We start from the raw sequence: 14,844 nt of genomic DNA, 5'->3' as shown, positions 1-14,844 counted from the left end.
TAATATCCCATGTGCCTGGCTAGGCCTGTTGTACGGGACTGAATATGTTTTCTCAAAATTGGAGCAGAATTTTTTTCAGACATCTCGATTGTTATCTTGTCAGAATTCAGTCTCAAACTTCATGGAAGCTACCAGAAACATTGAAAGTGTGTAGTACACAGACAAACCGCGTCAGATTGTTTCACTAGTCTCACTCGGCGGACATGAGCGACCTCAGATATCCGTTGCCTTGATGGTTCGAAGCACTCCGTCCTCAGGCCACAAGTGGCCCATCGGGACCACCCAACCGCTTTATCATCCTCACCTGAGGATGGGGATAGGAGGGGCGTGTGGTCAGCACACCGCTCTCCCGGTCGTTATGATGGTTTTATTTGACCGGAGCCGCTACTGTTCGGTCGAGTAGCTCCTCATTTGGCACCACGAGACTGAGTGAACCCAGAAAAATGGCAACAGCGCATGGCGGCCCGGATGGCCACCCACCCAAGTGCCGGCCACGCCCGACAGCGCTTAACTTCGGTGATCTGATGGGGACCGGTGTATCCACTGCGGCAAAGCCGTTGCCTTGATGGTTCGAAGCTCCACTAGATATCAACAGCTATTGTTTCTTATGAGTACCACAGGATGCTCACTTCTGATGAGCAAAACCAGTCAGTCAAGTCAAATAACGCGCAGTAAACCGCATCGTGCATTAATTAAAAAGCAGGCTGTGTCCTCTGTGCGTGACGCCTGCATTTCTTAAACCAAAAGTTTACTTGGGAGCCAGGCTTGAAAACGGACATTTGCTTTTCACTGTTCGAGATTGTTCAGGCACGCCTCGTGACATTGCATGACGTCCTTGTACAAACGTTCACTGAGCAATTCAGTCGTATTTGAAGTGGATTGCTTCAGGAAAAAATAGTACACAACAACCAAAGGAATCTGCCTGGAGCGATTGTTCTCCATAAATACGTTTTATCGGATACCGAGCCATATCAGCAAAATGGGCAACTATTTTGTGACAATCACCTATTTGTCGTTAAGTAAAGGCAGAATGGCAAAGACTGTGTAACGACGACTAATGTCAAAATCAACTTTTCCACGGAAAATAGTGCGTGACGCTTCACCTACAGTTTTTAACACTAATATCAAGTGACATGAGGTTCATATCACTAAAAACAGGTAGCACGGCTACCAATAAAACGATCTGTTAAAATTAAAACACTTTCCAAACTGCGATTATTGTCCAGCTGAAGAGAATGTCTTTCACTTTCAGCGAAGGCGACAACAAAGTACAACACGGAGCGAATCCTTGTGAACCGCATCACTCATCCGTGCCACAGGACTCGCCTATCTAAATCCGGCTGATGGTTGGAACTTTATAAACGACTTACACCTCATGACTGTACCTCCTGCTGCATCTTTCTCTTTTACTAGTTGGACGACGATTCTCTGAAGTACTTTTCTCTCAAAGACATCTGCCGTCCCAACATCTTATTACGTTAGTAAGTTACGTTTCCGAGGTTCTGGTTATATAAATCTTTAATTTAGTGGCAAGAAATACGAATCTGAAGGAAAATAGTTTTGAATCCCAAAAACACTCTGTTGGCTGATAATAATACCTGCTAATTTCACAACACACGTTTTTAGAGTGGATGAGTGCTGATCACAGAAACTGAAACAGCTCCTACCTCTCAGGACTATAACTGCCAAAATTATTGAGTGTAGCATGTTCTCCCTACGTGCTTTTCCAGCAGCCATATAGTATCTCTCAGTGGATATTCAACCACACATTCCCATTGGTCTGCTCAAGTGCTATGAATGTCTTCTCCGGTGCTTTCCAAGTTCTTGAAATTACATGGCATCGGCGTCTGTACTAATCTACACAACGTTGGTCCTCTGCTCAGTGGGTTTGCATCCCTCAAAATCTTCTACAAGTCAACACCTCCTTTCCTTACAGCATCTTTTGTATGTAGTGGATCAGACACAATTCTTCCCCGTCTCACTCTACCAAGTACCTCACACACTGCCATCTTCACAAGCCTTAAAAATTTTCCCGGAGTTATCAGTTCAATCAAAGAACGTTACAGTTACGCTTTCTATGCTACCATATGCTGCTTTATAATTAGTGAAGACGTGATGGATGTCAATCGGGAAATTAAATTGAATTTTCTAAAATTTATCTTAGCGTCATAACACTGTCTATAGTTTATTTCCTTGGGAGAAATCCACATTGGCATGAGCCAATCTCTTTGAACAATTAGATGAAGATGTCCAGAGAGCATATTAGAGAATAATTTACATTCCAATCTCTTCAGTGTAATTTCTCGACAGTTGTCGCAGTACAACATATCTTCTTTCTTGCATAAGGCACATATAATTCCTTCTCTTCATTGCTGACGCATTTCCTCCTCACTGATGTGTATTGATTAAATGATTCGGACACAATCCTGTTTCATCAACACTGGAAGAAATAGAAACTGTTTTGAAGAGGCTGAAGAACAATAAATTACCAGGAACAAGAAATATTCCAGTGGAACTGTTCAAGCAGTGGCACTGTTAGAACATATTCATTTCAGTATGACATAAGAAAAAGCCCGAATACTGTAGAGAAGCTATTACATGCCCTGTATCTGGAAACACTATACGAAGTTTTGAATAGTTCCTAGGACAAAGAAGCTTATATTTTTATTTTTAAGATCATTAATCACCGTAAAACTGGAAGTTTAGACGGTAACTTACTCAAACCGTTATCTATTTTATATACACGACAGTAAAGTGTATCATATCGCTTACCTCAGTGGCAGATGGATAAGCAGCGGGATCATGTGGTTCCTGAAGGTGTGAGAGGGGGAATATTTTGTTGTCTGTCTTCCAGTACTGGCAGCCGCTCAAGAGCGTGCATGACTCATACCCTTCAGTTGCATCATCATCATCATCATCATCATCATCATCATTTAAGACTGATTATGCCTTTCAGCGTTCAGTCTGGAGCATAGCCCCCTTATAAAATTCCTCCATGATCCCCTATTCAGTGCTAACATTGGCGCCTCTTTTGATGTTAAAACTATTACTTCAAAATCTTTCTTAACCGAATCCAGATACCTTCTCCTTGGTCTGCCCCGATTCCTCCTACCCTCTACTGCTGAACCCATGAGTCTCTTGGGTAACCTTGCTTCTCCCATGGGTGTAACATGACCCCACCATCTAAACCTGTTCGCCCTGACTGCTACATCTATAGAGTTCATTCCCAATTTTTCTTTGATTTCCTCGTTGTGGACACCCTCCTGCCATTGTTCCCATCTACTAGTACCTGCAATCATCCTAGCTACTTTCATATCCATAACCTCAACCTTGTTGTTAAGGTAACCCGAATCCACCCAGCTTTCGCTCCCATACGACAAAGTTGGTCGTAAGATTGAATGGTGCGCAGATAACTTAGTCTTGGTACTGACTTCCTTCTTGCAGAAAAGAGTAGATCATAGCTGAGCGCTCACTGCATTAGCTTTGCTACACCTCGCTTCCAGTTCTTTTACTATGTTGCCTAAGTACACTCCTGGAAATGGAAAAAAGAACACATTGACACCGGTGTGTCAGACCCACCATACTTGCCCCGGACACTGCGAGAGGGCTGTACAAGCAATGATCACACGCACGGCACAGCGGACACACCAGGAACCGCGGTGTTGGCCGTCGAATGGCGCTAGCTGCGCAGCATTTGTGCACCGCCGCCGTCAGTGTCAGCCAGTTTGCCGTGGCATACGGAGCTCCATCGCAGTCTTTAACACTAGTGGCATGCAGCGACAGCGTGGACGTGAACCGTATGTGCAGTTGACGGACTTTGAGCGAGGGCGTATAGTGGGCATGCGCGATTGCTCAACACGTGGGGCGTGAGGTCTCCACAGTCCATCGATGTTGTCGCCAGTGGTCGGCGGAAGGTGCACATGCCCGTCGACCTGGGACCGGACCGCAACGACGCACGGATGCACGCCAAGACCGTAGGATCCTACGCAGTGCCGTAGGGGACCGCACCGCCACTTCCCAGCAAGTTAGGGACACTGTTGCTCCTGGGGTATCGCCGAGGACCATTCGCAAACGTCTCCATGAAGCTGGGCGACGGTCCCGCACACCGTTAGGCCGTCTTCCGCTCACGCCCCAACATCGTGCAGCCCGCCTCCAGTGGTTTCGCGACAGGCGTGAATGGAGGGACGAATGGAGACGTGTCGTCTTCAGCGATGAGAGTCGCTTCTGCCTTGGTGCCAATGATGGTCGTATGCGTGTGTGGCGCCGCGCAGGTGAGCGCCACAATCAGGACTGCATACGACCGAGGCACACAGGCCCAACATCCGGCATCATTGTGTGGGGAGCGATCTCCTACACTGGCCGTACACGTCTGGTGATCGTCGAGGGGACAATGAATAGTGCATGGTACATCCAAACCGCCATCGAAGCCATCGTTCTACCATTCCTAGACCGGCAAGGGAACTTGCTGTTCCAACAGGACAATGCACGTCCGCATGTATCCCATGCCACCCAACGTGCTCTAGAAGGTGTAAGTCAACTACCCTGGCCAGCAAGATCTCCGGATATGTCCCCCATTGAGCATGTTTGGGACTGGATGAAGCGTCGTCTCACGTGGTCTGCACGTCCAGCACGAACGCTGGTCCAACTGAGGCGCCAGGTGGAAATGGCATGGCAAGCCGCTCCACAGGACTACATCCAGCATCTCTACGATCGTCTCCATGGGAGAATAGGAGCCTGCATTGCTGCGACAGGTGGATATACACTGTACTAGTGCCGACATTGTGCATGCTCTGTTGCCTGTGTCTATGTGCCTGTGGTTCTGTCTGTGTGATCATGTGATGTATCTGACCCGAGGAATGTGTCAATAAAGTTTCCCCTTCCTGGGACAATGAATTCACGGTGTTCTTATTTCAATTTCCAGGAGTGTACTTGAAACCGTCCACCTGTTCTAATTTTGTTCCTCCTATCTGGCACTCAATCCGTTTATATTTCCTTCCCACTGACATTACTTTCGTTTTGGAGATGCTAATCTTCATACCATAGTCCTTACATTTCTGATCTAGCTCTGAAATATGACTCTGCAAACTTTCAATCGAATCTGCCATCACAACTAAGTCATCCGCATATGCAAGACTGCTTATTTTGTGTTCACATAGCTTAATCTCACCCATCCAGTCTATTGTTTTCAGCATATGATCCATAAATAATATGAGCAACAGTGGAGACAGGTTGCAGCCTTGTCTTACCCCTGAAACTACTCTGAACCATGAACTCAATTTACTGTCAACTGTAACTGCTGCCTGACTATCCATGTAAAGACCTTTAATTGCTTGCAAAATTTTGCCTCCTATGCCGTAATCTCGTAGAACCGACAATAACTTCCTCCTAGTAACCCGGTCATATGCCTTTTCTAGATCTATAAAGCATAGATACAATTCCCTGTTCCACTCATAGCACTTCTCCATTACTTGCCGTAAGCTAAAGATCTGTTTCTTACAACCTCTAAGAGGCCTAAACGCACACTGATTTTCATCCAATTGGTCCTCAACTAATACCCTCACTTTCCTTTCAACAATACCTGAGAAGATTTTACCCACAACGCTGATTAAAGTGATACCTTTGTAGTTGTTACAATCTTTTCTGTTTCCATGTTTAAAGATTGGTGTGATTACTGCTTTTGTCCAGTCTGATGGAACCTGTCCTGACTCCCAGGCCATTTCAATTATCCTGTGTAGCCATTTAAGACCTGACATTCCACTGTATTGGATGAGTTCCGACTTAATTTCATCCACCCCAGCTGCTTTATTGCAATGCAATCTATTGACCACTTTGTCCACTTCCTCAAATGTGATCCTATTTCTATCATCATTCCTATCCCATTCTACCTCGAAATCTGGAACATTACTGATCGCATTTTCACCTACATTGAGCAACTCTTCAAAATATTCCCTCCATCTGCCCAAGGCATCCACAGGATTCACCAGCAGTTTTCCTGACCTGTCCTAAATACTTGTCATTTCCTTCTTACCTCCATTTCGAAGACTGCTAATTACACTCCAGAATGGTTTTCCAGCTGCTGGATCCCTAGTCTCCAACCTGTTTCTAAAGTTTTCCCAAGATTTCTTCTTGGATGCTGCAATTATCTGTTTGGCTTTGTTTCTTTCTTCAACATAACTTTATCTGTCTACCTGAGTTCTAGTATGTAGCCATTTTTGAATACGCCTTCTTTTCCTTTTACAGACTGCCTTGACTGTGTCATTCCACCAAGCTGTTTGCTTTATCCTACTTTTACACACTACTGTTCCAGACATTCTTATGCCACTTCTAGTACTGTGTCCCTGTACCTTGTCCTTTCCTTTTCCAATGACTGTAATTGACTACATTCAACTAACTGGTACCTTTCTGAGATCGCTGTTATGTACTTGTGCCTGTTTTCCCCATCCTGAAGTTTCTCCACTCTTATCTTCCTACATATGGACCTGACCTCCTGACATGACATGACTACAGGAACCCACACCATGAATCCTTCAGTTGCTACAGTACAAATTGTGACACTGAAATAACAAAGATTCATGAATGCGCATTACAGAGACGATCATCTACAAATACATAGTACATATTTGTAGCATGGAATAAGAAGTTTAATTAAAGCTGTTTTAATAGAACCCAGAAGAAAAATGACGTTGATAACATCCAGTTACCATGTGTGATTGTGTTACATATTGCAAAATGCATTTAAATAAAAGTGCGATTACTATTATCAATCAATTAATTATCTACTCACACAGACTACACATAAACGGTTCGTCAGACAGTTGCAGTGTCACAGTTTTGGAGTTGCTATCTGAGAGCAGTCCACACGAAGTTTTCCGAAAGTACTTTACGACCAGTACTTCGGGATCAGTGGCCTGCTCTCATGCCCTTACTATGACTAGTCTCTAGCAGGTTCATAGGGTCTAATCTATATAGGTTACCAGTTAATAATACCACTCTAATTTGTGTAGGTTACCAGTTAATAAGATCGGTACATATGCAGCCGAAGGTGCAGTCCCACACTGTCAATATTGGCTCTTTAGCAAAGAAATTTAACGACCGCCGGTCTGTATGCTCCCGCATGAGCCCTGATTTCTCTTGTCTTCATGGCACCTACGCGGGATTTACGTTGGTCGCAACAGAATCATTTAACTGCTTCCTGTGATACAAGAAGGTCGAATTCCTACAATGGATTTATACTGAAGTTGTTGGACGCTTTCCTCGGAAATTTCTGTAATGTGTGAAATGCTATAGCATTGGTGTAACTTAGCAAAAACATTTCCAGACTCTTGCTCGGCTGATTCTAGGTACCAGGTTCCGTACCTCAAAACGTTCAGCAGCGCGTGGCTGTTTCCTGTTTACGCTTCGCCCGCTCGCTAAGAAATTTGCACACATGAGCTCATGTTCAACAATGTATTCAGATGCTGTCATCGCAGCAGCGACACGGACGGAATTTAATAAAGCTATGACGCGCGTTCTCCAGATTACTGAAGGACATGCAATAAACTCTTCAGTGTTACTGCGAGCGTGGGTGAACAAGAAGCATTTTTCCCCTCTTAGCAGTCAGTTCACGGAAATTTACGGATGGCTCGCTGCACTGCTTGACGCTCTTCTCTGTGGAATCCAGCTACCACCTCAGCGACACGAAATAATTACTTCCAACAAGTTGGAATGCTCCACGTCGCAGAATACGCGCAAGACAATTCATTTTCCTCTCTATAGCTCATAAATGGAATTTATTTAAAATTTCTTAACAGTTAGTAACCAAAACTCTAAGACTAGATCTCTAGACCGAAAACAACATATGCATTATATTTGGTCGCTTTTATTTACGCCTTTCTTTGCTGTTTTTGTTTAATAACTAGCCAAATTAATGAACATTAATCGCTTAAAACAAAACAAAAAAGAAAAAGAAAAAGGAATTTAATCTTCACAACTGCATTGTGTTATCTGAGGAGCTAAAATACACACACACAGTTCATATTTTTGGTTGAAATAAAAATTATCTAACAATTATTACTAACTGATAAAAATACTACAAAGAGAAAACAATATACTAAAGCTACAAAAATTGTAGTGCTGGCAAAAAGGAACACAACATGAAAAAAACTACGTTTTACAACTATAAAACTACTATTGACCCTTTAACCAGTTACCCAACGGGAACTACTCTTAGTACTACTGCACCTATAATAAAAATAAGTATATTTATCGTTTTGTTGATTCATTAAGAAAAAATAATTCATCATCATCAACATAAAGCGTTCTTAATGTTGACATTATTCCTGTCTCCATCTGATCCTGTTCCAGTTCAACTGTTTCTTGGTCTAGCATCTTCCTCTTCTAATTTTACCCAGCATTTTTGCTCTTCTACGTCCTATTTCCTTCCGTTCTTCCACTGTACCTTCGCCTGCTGTTGAAATTCATTTTTTTCTGGGAAGATACGCCACACCTAGTTGCCTTTCCTTTGTTTGATCACACTTAAGAGAGTTCTTTGTTACGTTACCCTTTCCATACAGTCATCACACTTCCATTTATCGACAACTCCATTCTCTTCCAAATCCACATTGCGAATGCTTCCACTTGGCCTCTTCCTCTCTTCTGCGATATGAGGGTTTAACAACCATACTACACACGAAGAATTCAATCATTTTTTTTCTTATCTCCAACGTCATTTTTTGCATAACGGGCGTTGCACTTCATGGAAAGCTTGCTTTTGCATTGTATTTCTTGATCTTACTTCTAATTCACTCGTCCAGTTGTTAGCATTCTCCTCAAATTCCTGTTCTGTGTAACTTATTTAATTTGACCTTGTGTCCTTTTCACTTTCATATCTTCTTCCTCATGTACTCTCATCACCTTAGTTATCTTTCTGTTGATTTTAGTTCGATATTCTCGTAATCTTCTTCAAGTCTGTGTAGCGTACATTGAAAAGATTTTATTTTATCTCCAAAAAATACGATTCCATGGTCAAATTCGGTGCAGTTATTTTTCGGCGACCTAGGTTTACTCTTCCCATCTCTACTTCTGGTGTATTCATTATTGAGCCTTCGATATACATTGTAAACAGAGTCTTGAAAAGATGCTAAACGTTCCATCAATTACGAGACCATTAGAGACGGAGCACTTCGACTTTCAAAATTTTAAAAGTAAATTGTCGAACTATTCGTAGCAAAGTTCTCCAATTTACTGCCCGTCCGGTAAGCTCTCGCGCTCAAGTATTTCTCTTTCCTGGCTTAAATCCGAAGTAGAAAACTGAGATATTTAGCCATTATTGCAAGGTATATCGCAACGACAGATTAGACGCCATTGGAGGAGGAGTGTTCAGTGTTTGTCTCTACTGAGGTCTAATTTGAATGTGACTCTAAAGTTGTCTGCTCAGGCATAACAAAGAGTCACTCTTTGATTGTCTACAGTCAGCAGCGCGGAAATATCCAGACCATGCAATATTAGTTGTCGGCTAATTAAACCTATCGAGCATAGGCCGGGACGTCTATAGTCTCATTGGAGGGGGTACAGTCAGACAGTTTTGCGAAGTACTTTTGAACTGTTTTCCGAAAACTCTCTTGTGCTGTTAGTTCCCGCAAGCAATGAAAATATTTTAGTCCTTATAGCTACAAACAGTCCTGACCTTACCGACGGCGGCAGGGATTTTTTTCATGGTGTTATAATAGAGACGATGGCTACTAAAGTTCATAAAACAATCAAGAAGGCTAGGAGAATATGTTTGCAAAAAGGAGTAGATAAGCATTCGTTAGCCTCACTTATACAACGAACTCAATTTTTTTTATGTCAATTCTTGATGGCTTTCGGCCGCTGACTTACGTGATAAAATGTAACACCTGCACTCATCCTTCCAATGTTACTAGTTCCGGTGATCCAACACAATGTCTTCATGCCTTAACTGACGCTGACGTGATGAACTCCATTAGTATATACGATCCCATCAGTGGCCAACCTCTATGAACTGATCCCATCAGTGGCCAACCTCTATGAACTGCTTTCCATAGACTTCTGTCACAGCACTGGTGCGTTTACAACCATCGACAACAAACCACATCATTTAGTTGTCGGATGTAGAGGAATTATGGGTAAAGTTTAAACAGATTCTAACTTATGCTCTGGAGAAGTATTTACGAAGTAAGTGAATTAAGAACGGAAAAGACCCACCTTGGCTTGACAACGAAAAACGAAAAATGCTGAAGAATCAAAGGCTGTTGCAGTTTCGGTTGAAAAGGGATCGCGCAATTGTCGGCACACAAAAATTAGTAGCAATTCGTGCTGCTTTAAAACGTTTGATGTGAGAAGCACATAAGTACTACGATAGTCACAACTCAGCAAAAGATCTTGCAGAAAACTGAGAAAAATCTGGTCCTATGTAAAATCGCTAAGCGGGTCAAAGGTTTCTATCTCGTCTTTCCTAGACAAGTCTGGTGTGGCCGAAGAAGTTAACAAAAGGAAACCGCAGGTATTAAATTTCTCATTTAAGGGATCTTTCACGCAGGAGAATCGTACAAACAACCACGTTTCACCATCACACACTCTCGTAAGGGCGACGTAGTGATAAGCATCCCTGACGTAGAGAAACAACTGAAGGAGTTGGAAAAAAATAAGTAAATAAGGATCAGCAAAATGAAATGGAAAGAAGACAAGGATTTCTGGACAGATAAGTAGAGGGTAACATCAACAGCAGCAGAAACCGATATAACGGGAGTAGTATTCGTTGCGAATAGGAAGGTAGGGCAGAGAGTGAGTTACTGTGGACAGTTTAGTGACAAGGTTTTTCTCACTAGAATCGATAGCAATCCAAAACCAACAACTATAGTTAAAGTATACATGACAACGCCGCAAGATGAAGATGAAAAGGTAGAGAAACTATTCGAGGATATTGAACAGGTAATTCGGTAAGTAAAGGAAGATGAAAGTCTAATAGTTACTGGAGACTGAAATGCAGTTGTAGGTGAAGGAGCAGAAGAAAGGGTTAAGAGAGAATATGGCTTAGGCACTAGGAACGAGAGAGGAGAAAGACTAATTGAGTTATGCAATACATTTCAGCTAGTAATAGCGAATGCTCTGTTTAAGAATCACAAGAGGGACAGGTATACTTGGAAAAAACCGGTAGATACGGGAAGATTACATCATGGTCAAGCAGATGCAGAAATCAAATACTGGGCAGTGAGGCGTACCCAGGAGCAGGTATAGACTGAGATAACAATTTAATAGTGATGACGAGAAGGCTGAAGTTTAAGAGACTCGTTCAGAAGAATCAATACGCAAAGAAATCGGGTACAGAAGTACAAAGGAATGAAGAGATACGCTTAAAGTTTTCTGAGGCTGTAGACATTACGATAATGAATAGCTCAGCAGGCAGTTCAGTTGACAGTTCTAAAGAAAGCAATAACAGAAGTTGGAAAGAAAAATGTAAGTACGAAGAAGGTAATTTCGAAGAAGGCATGGGTAACAAAATAAATACTTTTGTTGGTCGATGAAAGAAGAAAGTGTAAAAATGTCCACGAAAATTCAGGAATATAGAAATATAAATAGCTTAGGAATGAAGCTAAGGCGAAATGGCTGCATGAAAAATGTGACGAAATCGAAAAAGAATTGATTGTCGGAAGGATTGACGCAGCTTATAGAAAAGTCAAAACAATCGTCGGTGAAATTAAAGCTCGAGTGGTAACATTATTAATAGTGCAACGGGAATTCCACTGATAAATTCAAAGGAGAGAGCGGATAGGTGAGAAGAGAACAATGGCCACTTCTTTATGGGGGAGTACTTGTCTGATGTGATAAAACAACAAACATGAGTCAATATAGAACAGTTATGCCACCCAATATTAGAATCAGAATTTAAAAGAGCTCTACATGATATAAGTTCAAATAAGGCAGAGGAGTAGATAACATTCAATCAGAACTTCTAAAATCATTGGGAAAGCTGTCAACATAATGGCTAATCACGTTAGTGTGTAGAAGGTATGACATTAGCGATATATCACCAGACTGCCGGAAAAACGTCATCAACAAAATTCCCAAAACAGCAAGGGGACATAACAACAAGCATTATGGCACAATCAACTTAACAGCTCATGCATCCTAGTTGCTGACAGGAATAATATACACAAAAATGGAAAAGAAAATTAGAAAATTGAGGCTCTGTTAGATAACGATCATTTTGGATTTAGGAACGGTAAAGGTAAAAGAGAGCCACTTCTGACTTTGCGGTTGATAATGGGGAAAACACTAAAGAAAAATCAAAACATGTTCATAGTATTTGACGACCTGCAAAAAGTGTTCAGCAACGCAAAATAGAACAATATGTTCGAAATTCTTAGGAAAGTAGGAATAAGCTATAGGGAGTGGCGGGTAATATACAACATGTGCTAGAGCCAGTAGTAACTAATAAGAGTGGAAGACCAATAACGAAGTGCTCGGATTAAAAAGGATGTATTACACGGATGTAGTATTACGCTCCTACTGTTCAGTCTGTATCCCGAAGAAGCAATGAAGGGAATTAAAGAAAGATTTACGAGCGGAATTGAATTTCAAGGTTAAAAGATATCAATGATAATATTCGCTGATGGCATCGCTATGCTCAGTGCAAGCGAAGAAGAATAACAGGATCTCCTGAATGGTGTGAACTGTCTAATGCGTACAGGAAACGGATTGAGAGTAAATCTAAGAAAGGCGAAAGTAATGAGAAGTGACAAAATGAGAACAGCGAGAAACTGAACATCGGAACTGATGGTCACTTGGTACAAGAGATTAAGAAATTCTGCTACCTAGATAGCAAAATCAAACATGACTGTCGGAGCGAGGAGGACGTGAAAAGCAGACTAGCACTGGCGAAGAGGGCATTCCTGACCAACAGAAATCTACTAGTATCAAACAGTGTGAGCAAGAATTTTCTTAGGATGTACGTTTGGAGCAAAGTACTGTATGATAGTGAGACGTGAACTGTGGGAAAACTGGAAGACAAGATTATGAAGCATCTGAGATGTGGTGCTACAGACGATTCTTAAAATTAGGTGGAATGATTAAGGTAAGGAATGAGGAATTCTGAGCACAATTGGAGAGGACGGGAATATGTGGAAACGCCGAGAAGAAAAAGGGACAGGGTGATAGGAAATCTTTAAGACATCAGGAAATAACTTCAATGGCGTTAGAGGAAGCTGTAGAGGGTAAGAACTGTAGAGGTTGGCAGAGTTTTGAATACTTGCAGCAAATAATTTTTGAGGATGTAGGTTGCAAGTGCTACTCTGAGATAAAGAGGTTGGCACATTGGCACATAAGAGGGATTCGTGGGTAGAGACCATTCAGAAGATTGATGACTCAAACAAAAAAGAAAGGAAGAGAGAGAGAGAGACAGAGAGAGAGAGAGATCACCAAGTCCGGATGGAATCCCTTGCAGCGACTGGAAGAAAAGAAAGCACAGGTGACTGTTGTACGTAAGAAGGGTAAAAGAACGGACGCGCAAAATTACTGACCAATATCGTTGACACCAGTTTGCTGTAGAATTCTTGAACATATTCTCAGTCTGACTAATAAATTTCCTTGAGAAGGAAAAGCTTCTGTCCATCAATCATGGCTAATGCGAAAGTCAGATTGACTGTCCTCACGTGACGTCCTGCAAATTACGGATGAAAGACAACAGGCAGATTCCATATTCCTATAATTCTGAAAAACATTTGACACGGTGCCCCACTGCAGACTGTTAACGAAGGTACGAGCATACGGAATAGGTTCCCAGATATGTGAGTGCCTCAAAGTCTTCCTTAGTAACAAAAGTCAGCACGTTGTCCTCGTTGTTCGTCGGAGACACGGCTGTCGTCAGGGATACCCCAAAGTTTGATAGGACATCTGTTATTTTCTATTTGAATAATTTGAATAAATAATCTGACGGAGAAGGTGGGTAGCAATCTACGGTTCTTTGATAATGTTTCCTTGGTTTACGGGAAGGTGTCGTTGTTGAGTGACTGCAGGAGATTACAAGATGATTGAGACGAAGTTTCTGCATGGTGCGGTGAACCAAATATCTCTAAATGTAGAGAAATGAAATTTAATTCATATAGTACGAAAAGCAAACCCCGTATTGTCTGAATGTAGCATTAGTGGCGTGCTGCTTCACGCAGTCACGTCGGTTAAATATCTAGGCGTAACCTCGCAAGGTGATGTGAAATGTACCGAGTATGTATGGATTGCAGTAGGGAAGCCAAATTGTCAGCTTCATTTTAGAGGAGAATTTTGGGAAAGTGTGTTTCATCTGAACAGGAGACTGCATGTAGGATACTAGTGTGACCCGTTGTTGAATACCGCTCGAGCGTTTGGGATCTCCACCAGGTCAGACTGAACGAAGACATCGAAACACTTCAGGGGTGGGCTGCTAGATTTGTTACCACTAAGTTCCAACAACACACAGTTATTACAGAGATGCTTCGAGAACTCAAATGGGGTGGGCTGCTATATATGTTACCACTAAGTTCCAACAACACACAGTTATACGGAGATGCTTCGAGAACTCAGATGGTAATGACGTTATTTGGCATTAACGCTATGGAAAAAATAAAGAGAAGCTGACTGCAGAACGATTCTACTGTAGCCAACACACATTTCCTGTAAGGAACAGGAATAGAAGAAAAGAGAAATTATGGCTCGTACGGAGGCACATACACAGTTTCCAAAATGAGATTTTTCACTCTGCAGCGGAGTGTGCGCTGATATGAAACTTCCAGGCAGATTAAAAGTGTGTGCCAGACCGAGACTCAAACTCGGGACCTTTGCCGTTCGAGAGCAAGTGCTCTACCAACTGAGCTA

General features: G+C 42.2%; 1 pseudogene; it reads right to left on the bottom strand.

Moving 5' to 3' along the window:
* Positions 1-444: 444 nt before the first annotated feature.
* On the bottom strand, positions 445-562 carry LOC126356638 (5S ribosomal RNA; annotated as a pseudogene).
* Between the last annotated feature and the right edge of the window lie 14,282 nt (positions 563-14,844).

Source organism: Schistocerca gregaria, chromosome 3 (assembly GCF_023897955.1).
Source record: "Schistocerca gregaria isolate iqSchGreg1 chromosome 3, iqSchGreg1.2, whole genome shotgun sequence".
In the NCBI taxonomy this organism is placed as follows: Eukaryota; Metazoa; Arthropoda; class Insecta; order Orthoptera; family Acrididae; genus Schistocerca; species Schistocerca gregaria.
Note: the sequence above shows the minus strand (reverse complement) of the source record. Positions and strands in the feature narration are given on the sequence as shown.